This window comes from Megascapheus bottae, chromosome 7 (assembly GCF_031878675.1).
Source record: "Megascapheus bottae isolate mThoBot1 chromosome 7, mThoBot2.hap1, whole genome shotgun sequence".
Classification (NCBI taxonomy): Eukaryota; Metazoa; Chordata; class Mammalia; order Rodentia; family Geomyidae; genus Megascapheus; species Megascapheus bottae.
Window position 1 is genome coordinate 36,202,094 of NC_143515.1, and position 13,899 is coordinate 36,215,992.

General features: G+C 39.1%; 1 protein-coding gene across 1 annotated transcript in view; it reads right to left on the minus strand.

Moving 5' to 3' along the window:
- Window positions 1–13,899, minus strand: part of Antxr1 (ANTXR cell adhesion molecule 1) — a 200,913-nt gene that overhangs the window by 110,163 nt on the left and 76,851 nt on the right. The window lies entirely within an intron of this gene.

The following is a 13,899-nucleotide window of genomic DNA, read 5'->3' on the forward strand; positions in this document are numbered from 1 at the left end:
CATTTTAACTGCCATGCACACTCATAGAAGAAGGGAGGTTACTCCTCATCTGGAAAGCCAGGAAATACTTCCACAAGGAAAGGCTACTTCAGCTGAAACCCAAAGGCTAGGTGAGGAGGTGGTGTACTGATCCTGGGGTATGAAGGAACCCAGATCTCATGAGAAGTAGAAGACCAATGAGGTAGATGGACTTGATCAAAATGAGACAAGGAAAGTTAGCAAGAATGGATGAAAGCTGTGGAGGACAAAAGAGGCTTTCTGGAATTGTAACTAAAACTGTCAGGGAGCTATTTATTGGTTGTTTCCCCTAGTTTCAGCACCAGTTGTTGGCAGATTATGGAATATGCAGGAATGGGGAGTGTATGTGGGATAACGTTATGACAGGATGACAGCAGAGGATCACTCAGTGCCTGAAGCCATTATTACTGAAGCATTATGACTTTCAAGATGCCTTTCCATGTATGGTAAGGATGACAGCTGGCCTCACCTGGGTATGCAGTGCTCTCCAAGCATTTCATTTAGTCAAATCTAACCTGGCAGGGCTGTCAAGAAGGACAGAATTCTTGTCTTGGGTCTGAATCAAAGACTCTGGCAGCAGTTTAACTGCCTAGTTAATAAGCTGTCCTCTTACCTCCTGAGAATCTTGTAAATAAAGGCAGGGTAGGACTCACGGGCTCTTGTTTTATTTCAGATAAAAAACAGAGATGCCAAACTGTTGCAGAGTAAGTTAGAGGCAAGCCAGGATTAGAACAGAATGCTGCATTATTCTTTCTTTGTTAAGACTCCACATGCCAGGAAAGGCTTGTATGAGGGAAGAAATCAAAGGGAGGACAGGCAGGCCTGATCAGCTCTCTGCCCCCAGAACCCTGGGACCCAACTGGCCTTTTGACTCCAGATTGCGTTTTGTGGGAAGAGCTGCACCATACTGGGAAGAGCATTTGAGGCTGCACAGGGCAACGATGCAGCCAGGGAAATGCAGAGGCTATATGCCCACATTCCCTTCAGTGCCTGAGCTCACTTCCACGATCTCCTCACACAATGCCTGTCCCCTTCCCTCCTTCTAACTGGAAGAGTTTGGGGGTGAGGGGGGGGTCCAGTCAAGCAGCCATTTCTTGCATTCTCCCTTTTCGTTTTCCTTTCCTACACATTTCTGGGACAAAGAGGAGCACTTCACCAGGAGGACAGAAAGCATTGGGCACAGCTATGGGACAGTTCTGATACTTCCTTCTGTCACTTTGTCTGAGACTGTAGGCCTGCTCTGTGGAGCTGGCATTTTCGGCTGTGAGAGGGATTGTTTGATTTGGAGCCTGTTTTCACTTTACCACAAAAATGAGTGGCTTTTCTTTTCTCTCTTTCTAAACAAAAGAGGGCCATTTGGTTTCTATAACTCACATCATCTGACTCCTTCCTGGAACATCCACTAGGGAAGGACAGCACAAAAGCTTCCCCATCTGCCCCTTGGCTAGGCCATGCCCAGCTCGCAGGCCATGCCAGCCTCACTATAATCTCTGCCAATGCTAGGGTGTTGTGCTCTTTATGGGACCATAATCTACTCAGAGTACAACGAGGCCTCTGCCTCTGCTCACTGGGAAGCCATTTCACTGTTCATTAACACTAAGTTGACATGAGACACGGAGGCCAGGAGCTTGGATCAGCCTTCCTGGCTTTTCTTTCCAACTGAATGGGAAACTAGGAAGTGGTGGGAGTTAAGGACCAGAAGTTAAACGAAACTTGGGGAAGATCTCATACAGGAATTCTTTGTCAATTCCCAAAGCTATTTCAGAGTTCTGTGCATACACTGTGATAGGTTAACCTAAAGCATTTGTTGAGAGGAAACAGAAATGCAATTTAAAGATCAACAAATGGCATTCTATTAAATTGCTGAACATGTCAGACTAGAGAGGGGTTCAGAAGCTGCCACCTGCCTATTTGGCATGAAACCTCAAGTTCAAACCCCAGTATAATCAAATAATGATGATGATGATGATGATGATGATGATGATAGTAGTGATAATAATAATAATTTATTATCACACAGCTCCAAAATCAGAAATGGAAGAACGATTTACTTATTCAACATAAGAACTGTTAGAAAATAAGAGAGAGTAAACACTTTCTGTGTCCTGACAAAGGAAAACTATCCCTAAATCAGAAGCTGTATATATAGGGCATAGAGAAGGACAGAGGAAATTCTGCGGCATGAAAAATCTAGGTTCAAGTCCCAAGTTTTTCTTTTACTACTCTGTGACTGGAGTCAAGCTTATCTATAAATGGTGATGATATTATTGCAAAGAGTTTTGTATGAGTAAATAAACATGGCACTTCACATGAATAAGGATTCAGGAAGTATTTCACTTGATTATATGGCATCCATATATTTAAAATAGACTAAGGCAAATGAATTAAAGACCACAATTTTCAAAATGTCTAACAGCTAAATTACATCATTCTACCAAATCAACATCTTTTTAAACATCAGGAATTCCTAAGAAAATGAAAAACTTAAGAGAATTTGTATGTGTATAGACTGACAGACACACCCATGTAGTGATTGTGTTTAACATTATATAGCCTTTATCTGTTTGATGCTTTGATGATCCTGAAAGAGATATTTTTATTTGTAGTTTGTGAAACTGAGGCCCAGAGATAGTAATTAGTGCTACTGGCTTGCTCAAGATTAGTCAACCTAGTCTTTTTTCTTTTTGGTGATACTGGGTTTGAACTTGGAGTTTTTAGTTGCCGTGCAGGTGTTCTCTCACTTGAGCCATGCTCCCTTTACTGTAGTTATTTCTCTGAACAGGATCTCTTACTCATCCTCAGGCCAACTAAGATGGCAATCTTCCCAAACCCTACCTTCTCAGGACCTAGGACTATAGGCATGAGTAATCCTTCCTGGGCTTAGAAGTAACCAGAACTACTACAGAAATGGAAGTGCTTCACACTAACCACTCTGGAGATGAATGGTTAATGGACTTTTAATGGACAAAAGTGGATTCCACAGGAAGACAGGCCATCCAGGAGACAGGAGTGAGACTGAAGAACTCTGTAACAAGGCTCTGGAGTCTTCTGAGAGGCTCTGATCTAACAGATATGAACTCATATTCTGAAACTATAAACTCAAAGGTATTCATTTCACCTCTTGACAATGTCCCCTTTTCCAAACTATGAAGAAGGAGGGTCCCAGAATTTCCCTTAGTAGTTTGGTTACTAATAGAGCTGGGGTAAAACCAGGATTACAATTCATTAGCCAATTTAAGCACCAATCAGAGTGAATCACTTCATGGGGCCGATTAAATCATTTAAATACTTCCCAAGACTTGGCAATCTTTTCTTGATATAAATATTTATATCTGACAAAAATGGAAAGAAAAACAACCCATAGACTTATCTGGGGGGAGTTTGTTGAATCCTTCCAAAAGCTGATGTAAGCCCCAAAGTAGAGAGTTTACATTCCTACTGTAACATTTGCATTAGGTAGTGGGGAAAACAATAGTAGAGGTTATGGACTGAATGAACTCACCCTGCTATTTCCCCTAGTGTTCCCTGAACCTAGGGAACATTTTCATGGTATGCTGGAGCCAAGTATAACTGTTCAACACCAAATTATCAGCTGGTTGGGAATGTGGCTCCAGACTGGAAGAGAGTAGACACTTTTGCCTTTTCAGTGCTTTCAAAAGTAAATGGCTTTGGGGGAAAATGTTAAGACTTAGAATATTGTGAAAAATTTGAATGGCAGTTATAATTTGGTAGAACTTCGAGCTGACAAAATGCAAAGCATCTGGATTGAGCTTTCTGGATCTGCAGCCAGAAAAGAAGCGATTAATTTTCTTAATAGGGCTTTCTCGATGCTAATTCACAGATGTGCCAGTCTTATCACAAAGCTCAATGGGACCAACTGCTGAGTGGAGAAAGAAACTCACACTCTGGGTAGTACTGGGTTTCAAGCCCAAAGCTGGAAGGTTTTCATCTGTAGGTATGATAACAAGCCCCGGATTCATTTGACAAAACATACATATAGATGTGGGGGACAAAGTGAAGATTTTGAAAGTGGAAAGTGGTTTCTACTTGGAAAAGTTGTATGTGGTTGTAAAGATGGGGAAATAAAAAACAAGTGTCAAAAAGGACCAGGAAGCGAGGAACACAAGGCCAATGCATTGGCTAAATTGGCCTCTGGAAAGTTCTCTTAAGCTCTGCTGAGGCCAAGGCGATTCCTATCAAGTGAAACCACGCTGCCCATTGCCCTTGTCCTTAGACATGCTCTCTTCTTACTCATCTTTTCTGGCCTAAAGTTGTTGCTAGGTTTTCTTGGAAGCCCTTACCAGCTAGATGCCATGAGATCAAAGGATAAGCGTGATAAACAGATTCCCTGGGTGAACACACAACTATTTCACTAGTTCCTGAATGTAAGTCTTTTGACTTCCCATCCTGTTATGTGGGAAGCTGGAGTAGGATAGGGAAAAACAAGTACAAACATTTTGTGCTATGGAGATCCATCATGGCTAAGCAATTCACAGTCTGTGTTCAATCTTGGGCAAAGCTTTCCATCCTATGCATAACTTAGAGTTCTCATTCAGAAGGTGAGAATAATAATCATTTCCTACACTATAAATGATATTGTTAGATGCATATCATTTAAAAAGTACTCAACATATTTTAAGTTTTACTACTGAAGTGGGATTCTACTGGGCCCATCACCTGGAAAACACAAGGTATCCCTGTGAATATGCTTGCAAATGGAGTGGGTCTTCTGACTTGTCTACCATGTTATATCAGGACTGCACAGCATGACAAGAAGCAAGTCATCTATCCAGGTAGGATCTGTGGACATATATGTACATAATGCAGTGGATCTCCCAAGGGGCTGATAGTCTCTCAGAAATGAGACAGGTTTCCATAACTGGGAGAGGGATGGTCTTGACATCTACAATGCATAGTACAATGCACCCCAACCACTGATTATCCAGCTTCTTATGTCAATACTGCCATGGTGAGATTTCCATGGTTTTCTTTAGCCCATGGCAAAAGAAACTGGAAGCATTACCAGCAGCCCAGAACTTCCAGGAAACTGGAGTGAAGTCAAGAACATTCAGAGTTGTTATAAGATGGGTAAAGGAGGCGAATGGGTAAAAAAGAGACACTGGAAGACAAGTCCTAAGTGGAAGGGCTCTAGAGTTAGAGCACTAGCCATAAAACATGAGTATAGCACTAAGAGCATCCTAAACATAAGGTAGAGATTAGGACCTGGAGGCAGTTCTTAGAAGGAAATGACCTATATTATCTTGGTTACTGTGCTCCGGAGAATCATGAAGGACAAGGGACGAAGGACAAGGTGAGTGACCACAAATCCCTTCCCAGAGGGGTCAGGCAGAGAATGCAGCAGGCCTGCTGGATTGTTTCTGTTGAGCTTCAAACGCTTTGCATGTCCCACAAGGTTGTGACCCCTCTCCCCCCATAGCTCTGGGCACCAGTGTTTAGAAGTAGCCAACAGTACAGCCAGACTAACTTTTCAGGATGTAAATTACTATGTGTCCATAGTTCTTATTTTCACTAATAACAGAAGTAATATATGTTTACAGTAACAACCCTGGGGAATGTAGAGAAGCTGATGAAAAGTTGAAAATCCTTGATAATTCTAATTCCTAATGATAAACATGGTCAATGCCCTGAGGTAAACAATTTCAGATTTTTTTCCTGTTTATAATAGTTTGTATATAGTGAGATCATATGACACATGATTTTATGAGATTTTGATACTTAATGGATTTCAAAAGTTAATAGAGCAGCTTGAGGTTTTGCAAGAAAACTAAATGAAGGTAATGAGACTCGGGGCTCTTGTGAAGCAATTTCTCATCTCTATAAATCCACCCCCCAAAATTCTTGACCGTTGACATGAGTAAAAGCTACAAATTATCTTCTAAGCAAAGCATTAGCCTTTAAAACTTTAGTAGCCTTGAGGCCATAATAATTGCTGCACTCCAAGCTTGTTGTAATTTACTAAGTGTACTTTTTAAAGCTTTGTTTTTACTTGGTAAAGGACAATTCAGAATTCATGCACAACGTATGTGCTTTCTGACATAAATTCACACATAATTGTGCCTGTGCACAATTAGCATTGGCAGAATTTTTACCTTTGGAACTGAGATTAAGGAGTAAACAGATCAAAATGGCTAAAGTCTTCCACACTATCAGAACCACAAATTACGGCAGATACTGATGCTCTTAAAGAATGAAATCCACACAGATATTCACGGCGGCAGCAGGAAGGAGACACTGGGTACATGCTTGAGTCAATAACATGTGCTAAGAGACTGTGGTATGCACACCAGTGGCGGGAGCTGAGTTGCATGGAGAGATCTGGCAGAAACAATTTCTTCCTTGCATCAACAGCAGGCAAATCTCCAAATGAATAAGTATTTAAAGAATATCAATTTGGGGGAAGGTGTGCAGATTGCTCGTCGGCCTTCATTCTGAGACCCACAGTGATAATTCATCATCATGACATGAAATCCCCACAGATGCATCCAAATTGCAGTATCTCAGACCAATACATTCAATACTTGGAATGCATGACAAACAACCACAGGCTTTTGTTTGGGAATCTTAAAGTTTCTCCTTCCCTTTGCCTCTCTTCCAAAGCAGCCACTAGAGTACATCAATAATCTCCTTAGGGGCACACAGCAGCCCTGGTGCACAGAAGGTGGTTGTAAGGCCAAATAATTATAGTAAGATAGATCTTTAAAGCTGGGTGTCAGTGGTTCATGCTTGTAATCCTAGATACTCAGCAGGCAGAGATCTGAGGATCATGCTTTGAAGCCAGCACTGGCAGAAAAGTCTGTGAGACTCATCTCCAATAAATTGCCCAGAAAAAGCTGCAAGAGGTGTTGTGGCTCAGGTGGTAGAGAACTAGCCTTGAGCACAAAGAGACTCAGGGACAGTGCCCAGACCCTGAGTTTAAGCCCCAGGACCAGCATAAGCAAACAAACAAATAGATCTTTAAAACAAACACAATGGAAGTTCTCTCTCTCTCTCTCTCTCTCTCTGGAACTTAACTGCCTCTGTGACTAATGTCCAGTTAAAGAAAGTGTTTCAAAGGGGTAAAAGGTTTATCCTTTGGGAGTTTTCAAAAAGTAAATCATGACAAAGCCTGGTGAGTGAGACTGGAAATCAAGTTAGGAAGTAAAGTTTTGTATGGAAAATTAAAGCACGCTTATGAAATTATGGAATGGATTTTTCACATTCCTTATCAACTGAATCTTAGTGATTGTGAAAAGTCAGTCTCTCCCTCTTTTTGTTGTTTCATTGCTCCTTTTTATTGTTTTAATTTTATTTTTATCTTTAAGGAGTTGACATTTAACAAAGTATAATATATGAATACAATGAATCTTGATTATTTTTCATCATTCTCTCCTATCCCTCCCAACTCCATCCCTTTCCTTAATTTTCTTAGTTTTGTAGACTAAACTTTGAATGTTATGACTACATCCTTGCTTTCTGTCTTTATTCAGTCTCTTCTTTATAGTTATACCTCATATATTTACTGGGATAATCAAGCATGTGCTTCATGATTATATTAGCAAAACTTTCTATTTGTAAATTTTTTTTCAGGCAGAAAAGAGTTTATTGGGGGGAGAGCAAACCAGGCCTGCACAAGATGGAGGTGCACAGAGACAGAGAGGAAGGAAAGGTGACTTTTTTTTTACTCTACAAAAAACTGGCTGTTCTCAGCTCAAACCTGGGTCTCCTTTTTAACGTTCTAATCTGTCCACTAATGGATTTTCATTTGAAAATGGATCTTTTTCCAAGATAGCTTCTTGGCCAGAATTAAAGTTGAGCCTGATGACTAAAGAGCCAACCAAATTTAAATTGAAGATCTACGCTAAGCCTAAATAATTACCCCAAATTAAACTAAATGTTAGATAATTTTAGTAAATCCTTTTCTAATAGCACAGGATCCACATGATCATAGAAATCTTAGAAAATGCAGATAGGAAGAAAGAAATAAAAATTAAAGGTAGCCTCATTCAGAGGGGCCTGCTGTTAACATTTTGATGAATACCTTTCAAGTCTCTTTCTGTGGAAATGTGTATGGAAAAATAAAGTTAGCTTTGATGTACTGTTTCATAAATTATTTGTAATACTCAATGACATAAAATTAACATGTTCCACATCATTAATTTTCTACATTGTTTAATTATTTAGGGAAGAAGTATAATTTACAAAATAGATTATCTAATTTTAAATATTTATGCTACTGTTAAAATGTTTTCCCCTCTAATCTTTTCTTTCTTCTGTTATCATGAACAATATTGTGATAAAGATTCATTTCACCAACTCTTTATAGATATTATTGATCATTTTCTTTTGACGAAGTTGAAATTGAAATTCTGGGTCAAATTGTCTGAAAACAGTTGACTCAGTTTAAGAATTGTCTTCCACACCAGTGGCTTACACCTGTAATCCTAGGTGAGACTGGGAAGACTGAAGTTTGAGGCAGAAAAGGTTTTGAGACCTTTCCTCAGCTAATGGTGGTGGGGGGGTGGCACACATCTATCATTCGAATTGGGAAACAGGCAGGAAGTCAGACACTATCTAAAAAATAACCAGTGCAAGAAAAGCATTGGTGATGTGGCTAAAGTGGCAGAGTGCTGCCAAGTGAATATGAGGCCCTGAATTCAAACTCTGTTACTGCAAAACAGAAAAAAAAAGAAGAGTTGCTTTCTAGAACTTCTAATGACCTGTCACTGACAATAAATTAAAATACTTTCTCCCAAGACTGGAACAATTTACCAGTAACTAGACAGGGATGCCCACTGTCTCTACTTCTCTTCAATATAGTGCTGGAATCCTTAGCTAAAGCGATAAGGCAAGAGAAGGACATCAAAGGGATCCATATAGGGAAAGAAGAAATTAAACTATCCCTATTCACAGATGACATGATCCTCTACCTGAGTGACCCAACAAGCTCCACTCCCAAACTCCTAGAATTAATAAACCACTTCAGCAAAGGGCAGGATACAAAATTAACCTGCAAAAATCATTAGCCTTCTTGTACACCAACAATACACAAAAAGAAGGCCAAATCAAGAAAATGATCCCATTCGCAATAGCCCCCAAAAGAATAAAATTCTTAGGAATTAACTTAACCAAAGATGTAAAGAAATTATTAAATGAAAACTATAAAAGCCTAAGGAAAGAAATTAAAGAGGACACTAGGAAATGGAAAGACATCCCATGCTCACAGGTAGGGAGAACCAGTATAGTGAAAATGGCCATACTGCCAAAATTGATATACAAATTCAATTCAATCCCCATCAAAATCCCAAAGACATTCTTTACTGAAATAGAAGATATAATCCAAAGCTTCGTATGGAACAAGAAAAGACCTAGAATAGCCAAAACAATTCTAGGTGAAAAGAGCAATGCAGGTGGTAATACAATACCAGATTTCAAACTCTACTATAGAGCCATAATAACAAAAATAGCATGGTATTGGAACAAAAATAGACCAGAAGATCAATGGAACAGAATAGAAGATCCAGAAATAAAACTACATACCTATAGTCAACTTGCATTTGACAAAGGAGCCAAAGATATGTATCTATGACTTACAAACCCTCAGCCCAATTTTAATTATGTTCTAAAAATCTAAGTGCCAGTAATTGTATATAGAGATTCCCTTCTTGAATACTTGTTTGTTAAACATGTCATTCTTGAATACTTGTTTGTTAAACACGTCATTTGAAATATGATGCAAAAATCAATGTTAATAAATTCTTTAATAAATCTATGATGGGCTATATATTCTATAGACATGTTTTATTACATACATTAATATGTACCTATGACATACAAATCCTCAGCTTAAGTTTAATTATGTTCTAAAATCTAAGTGCCAGTGATTGTATATAGAGATTCCCTTCTTGAATACTTGTTTCTTAAACATGACATTTGAAATATGATGTAAAAATCAATGTTAATAAATTCTTTAATTAAAAAATACTTTCTCCCTCTCATCATTATTAAGATCAGATAGATACCAATCTTTTAGAGTAAAAATGGAAATAGATTATTTCAGCTTGCATTTTCTGGCTTACACTGAGCTATTCTATATGTTACTCATATTCTTGTCATATCTTTTATCCATTCTCCTCTTTTTTAAGAAGCTGACTTTAGGAGTTTAATTATGTATATACACTTATACATAATTTTTCACAGTTTTCATTCCCTTTCATTTTTTGGTTGGGGTGGGTAACAAGAAAATTTTGAAAAATGTGCTCAGACTAATAAGTTTTTCATTTATGTTGTGTCCAGAAGTCCCATCAACAATCAGGAGAATATTTAGTTTTATTTCCCTCTAGAAATTTCAAAGTTTCATGTTCACATCAAAATTTGTATCTCATCTGGAAATTGTTTAAGTGTAAGGTGTAAGATAAAAATCGAACTTAATTGTTTTTCCAAGTGGCTAGCCAGTTGTCTGAACACCAAGTTTTGAATAACCCAGCTTCCTCCTGTTTGAAAGGTTACTTTATTTTATACAAAATTCACCTAGTGTTTATGGGCCTTCTTCCAGTGCTTGGCTTGCTGAGTATGGCAGCAGTCATACATTGTTTCAATGAGCGCAGCTCTTTTATACATCCTAAAATCTGCCAGGCCAAATTACTACATTTTTTTCTTGGCTACCCTTGCATGTTTATTCTTCCACTCTGGAATTATTTTGTTAATTTAAAAAGCCCAGTGGGAATTTTCATTGGGATTATATTAACTTAGTTTGAACACAACTTAGGTCTTTACAATATCCAGTTACGGCTTCACTTAGTAATAGTGATGATGATAATGAGGAGGAGGAGGATGGTAATGATGATAACATAACAACAACAACATAAGACTAGTAGCCAAATATAGCTGTTGACAGCCAGGCTCCGCTTTAAGCTCCTCCTGTCACTAACATTTAATCCATATAACCAACCAGTTATGGCAAAATACAACTACAGATATTGTTCCCTGCTTGTGTTTTTGCCCAGTTTAATGTAGGATACAGCCACCTGGCACCACATTACTTTTTCTTTTCATCTGTCTTTTTTTTTCTTTGAAATTTTTTTTGTCAGGATAATGTATAGAGGGGTTACAGTTACATTCGTCATGTAGTAGGTGCATTACTTCTCATGCATTGATACCCCTTCTCATGTTTTAGTCCTAATTTCCCTCTCCCCAACCCTCCCAATCATCCTGTTTTCCCCTTCCCTTTGCTATTTCAAATAAATTATTGTAAAGGTGATACACAGAAGGGTTACAGTTGGATAAGTCAGGTAATAAGAGTATTACCTTTTGAACAATGTCATCCCTCTCTTATTCTCTCTTTTTCTCCCCTCCCCAAGAAGTTGTATATAGTTCATTTCTCACACAATGTCTAGTGAATATAACTGCTGAACTGGTTTACACTTTGTGCCACCGTTTCTGTGCTTCCCCTTCTCCCCAAATCAAATAAACTTATATACAAGAAACAGGGTATAGACATCAAATATAGTGACGAAAGGGAATAAACCAAAATAAAAAAGAAAGAAAAAACAAAAAAGAACCACGAACAGTACAATAAAAACTTATTTCTTGGAGTTCATTTCCATAAGCATCATTTTATATGGCCATATGTACATGGTTATTGAGCTCTTATGATCCTCTCCCAAGAATATCCTCCTTTGGCCATACTGTGTGAATGTTTAGAGTGCTGCTAGTTAATCATGTTTAAGAGTAATTACTCGTCTTTTACTCTCCTTGGGTTTATTTGTAGATTTACAGACACATTCTAATGATTATAAATAAGGGAAACCATGCAACCTATGTTTCTTTGAGTCTGGCTTACTTCGCTTAGTATAATTTTTCCAAGTCTTTCCACTTCCGTATGAATGAGATAATGCCATATTTTTCTGATGGAAGCACAGAATTCTTTTGTGTGTATATATATCACAATTTTTTTTGGTTGGTTATGGGACTTGAACTTGAGCCTGAGCACTGTCCCTGAACTCATCAGCTCAAGGCTATCACCCTACATTTTGACCCAGAGTACCACTTCTGGTTTTCTAGTAATTAAGAGTCTCAAGGTCTTTAGTGCCCAGGCTGGCTTTGAACCACAATCCTCAGAGCTCAGCCTCTGAGTAGCTAGGATTATAGGCATGAGCCACCACATCCGGCTATATACCACATTAAAAAATCCATTTGTCCATTGGGGGCATCTGAGTTGATTCTATGTCATAGTTATTGTGAACAATGTTGCAATGAACATGATTGTACTGGTGACTTTAGTGTGGTCTGGTTTGTGGTCATTTAGATAAATGCCCAGGAATGGGATTGTCATAGGGAAGGTCTATGTTTCATCTTTTGAGGAACTTCCATACTGCTTTCCAGAGTGGATGAACAAGTTTACACTCCCAACAACAGTGTGTAGTAGTGTTCCCTCTGGCCACATACCACCAGCATGTTATTGTTAGTATTTTTAATAATGTTCATTCTAACTGAGGTGAAGTGGAATATCAATGTTTGAATTTGAATTTCTTTCATGGTCAGAGATGTTGAACATCTCTTCGTGTGTCTATTGGTCATTCTTATTTCTTCTGTGGAGTAGTCTCTCTTTAAGAGAGACTTAAGATAGGGAAGAGGGAAAACAAGACGGTTGGGAGGGGGGAGGGAAATGGGGACAAAAACATGAGAAGGGGTATCAATGTGTGAGAAGTAATGCACCTACTACCTGATGAATGTAACTGTAACCCTTCTATACATTATCCCAACAATAAAAAAAAAAAAGTTGGGGGGGGGCCGGGAGTTTGGCCTAGTGGTTAAAAGTGCTTGCCTAGCATGCATGAAGACCCGGGTTCGATTCCTCGGTACCACATATAGAAAAAAGCCAGAAGTGGTGCTGAGGCTCAAGTGGTAGAGCTCTAGCCTTGAGAAAGTCCAAGGACAGTGCTCAGGCCCTGAGCTCAAGCCCAGGACTGGCAAAAAAAAAAAAAAAAGTTGGAAGACAAGCTTTTAAAATATCACACTACCAATCTACAGTAAACGTGCATGGCATTGAATTTGTTCACAGCACCTTTTGTAACCCGGCCAGCAACTGACTACAGGGTAGGCAATCTCTCTCTCCTCCATTTATCTCCACAGAAGCTGTGTTTAGAAGCCCCAGTGTCTGGAAAGTGAATTGAGTCCTTGGCAGTTACAAGATTTTGGTGGAGGAGAGGGAATGCAGACCTCAATGGTATTACAATTGAAAGGGGGGTGGGAAGGGCTCCCGGCTCCCTAACGAGCCAGTTTTCACAGTGTGACTACTCAGAGACATTTCCAAATGTTTTCAAACAGCATGTACTTTTTGCATATGTGAGAGCGCTTGCACATTTTAAGATGACGGATTGAATGCTTCCAATGTTAGATATGAATTCCAAGTCCAGGAAATTCAGCTATTCATGGGCCACTGACTATCTCTGTTTTGATATTCAAGTAAGTTTTAAAATGTCAGGAAGCAAAAATGGCATCTCCATTCTTTCAAATCAGGAGCAGATCCCCCTTCCCGGGCTATAAGGAGGCCAAGATTAGCATGGGTGGTGAGTGAAATATGTGTTCTCCTGTCTTCTTGCTCTGTCTATTGCTTGGCTGTTGTGGCAGAAAGATGAAGCACTGTGCGCACCACGGGAAATGCAACACATTATGACTGTTGTTTGTTACTGCAGAGGCGGAATCAATAATCATCCATGTGATGGATGCCAGATGCAAATAATAACCAGGATTCCTGGCATCAGTCCTCCCATAACCAGACCTCCCCATCTCTCCTGGACAGCCACATGAATCACACATGTCTTTAAATTAGGAACTAGCCTGCTGCAAATGTCTCTTGGAGGTTCCAATGTTATGTCAACC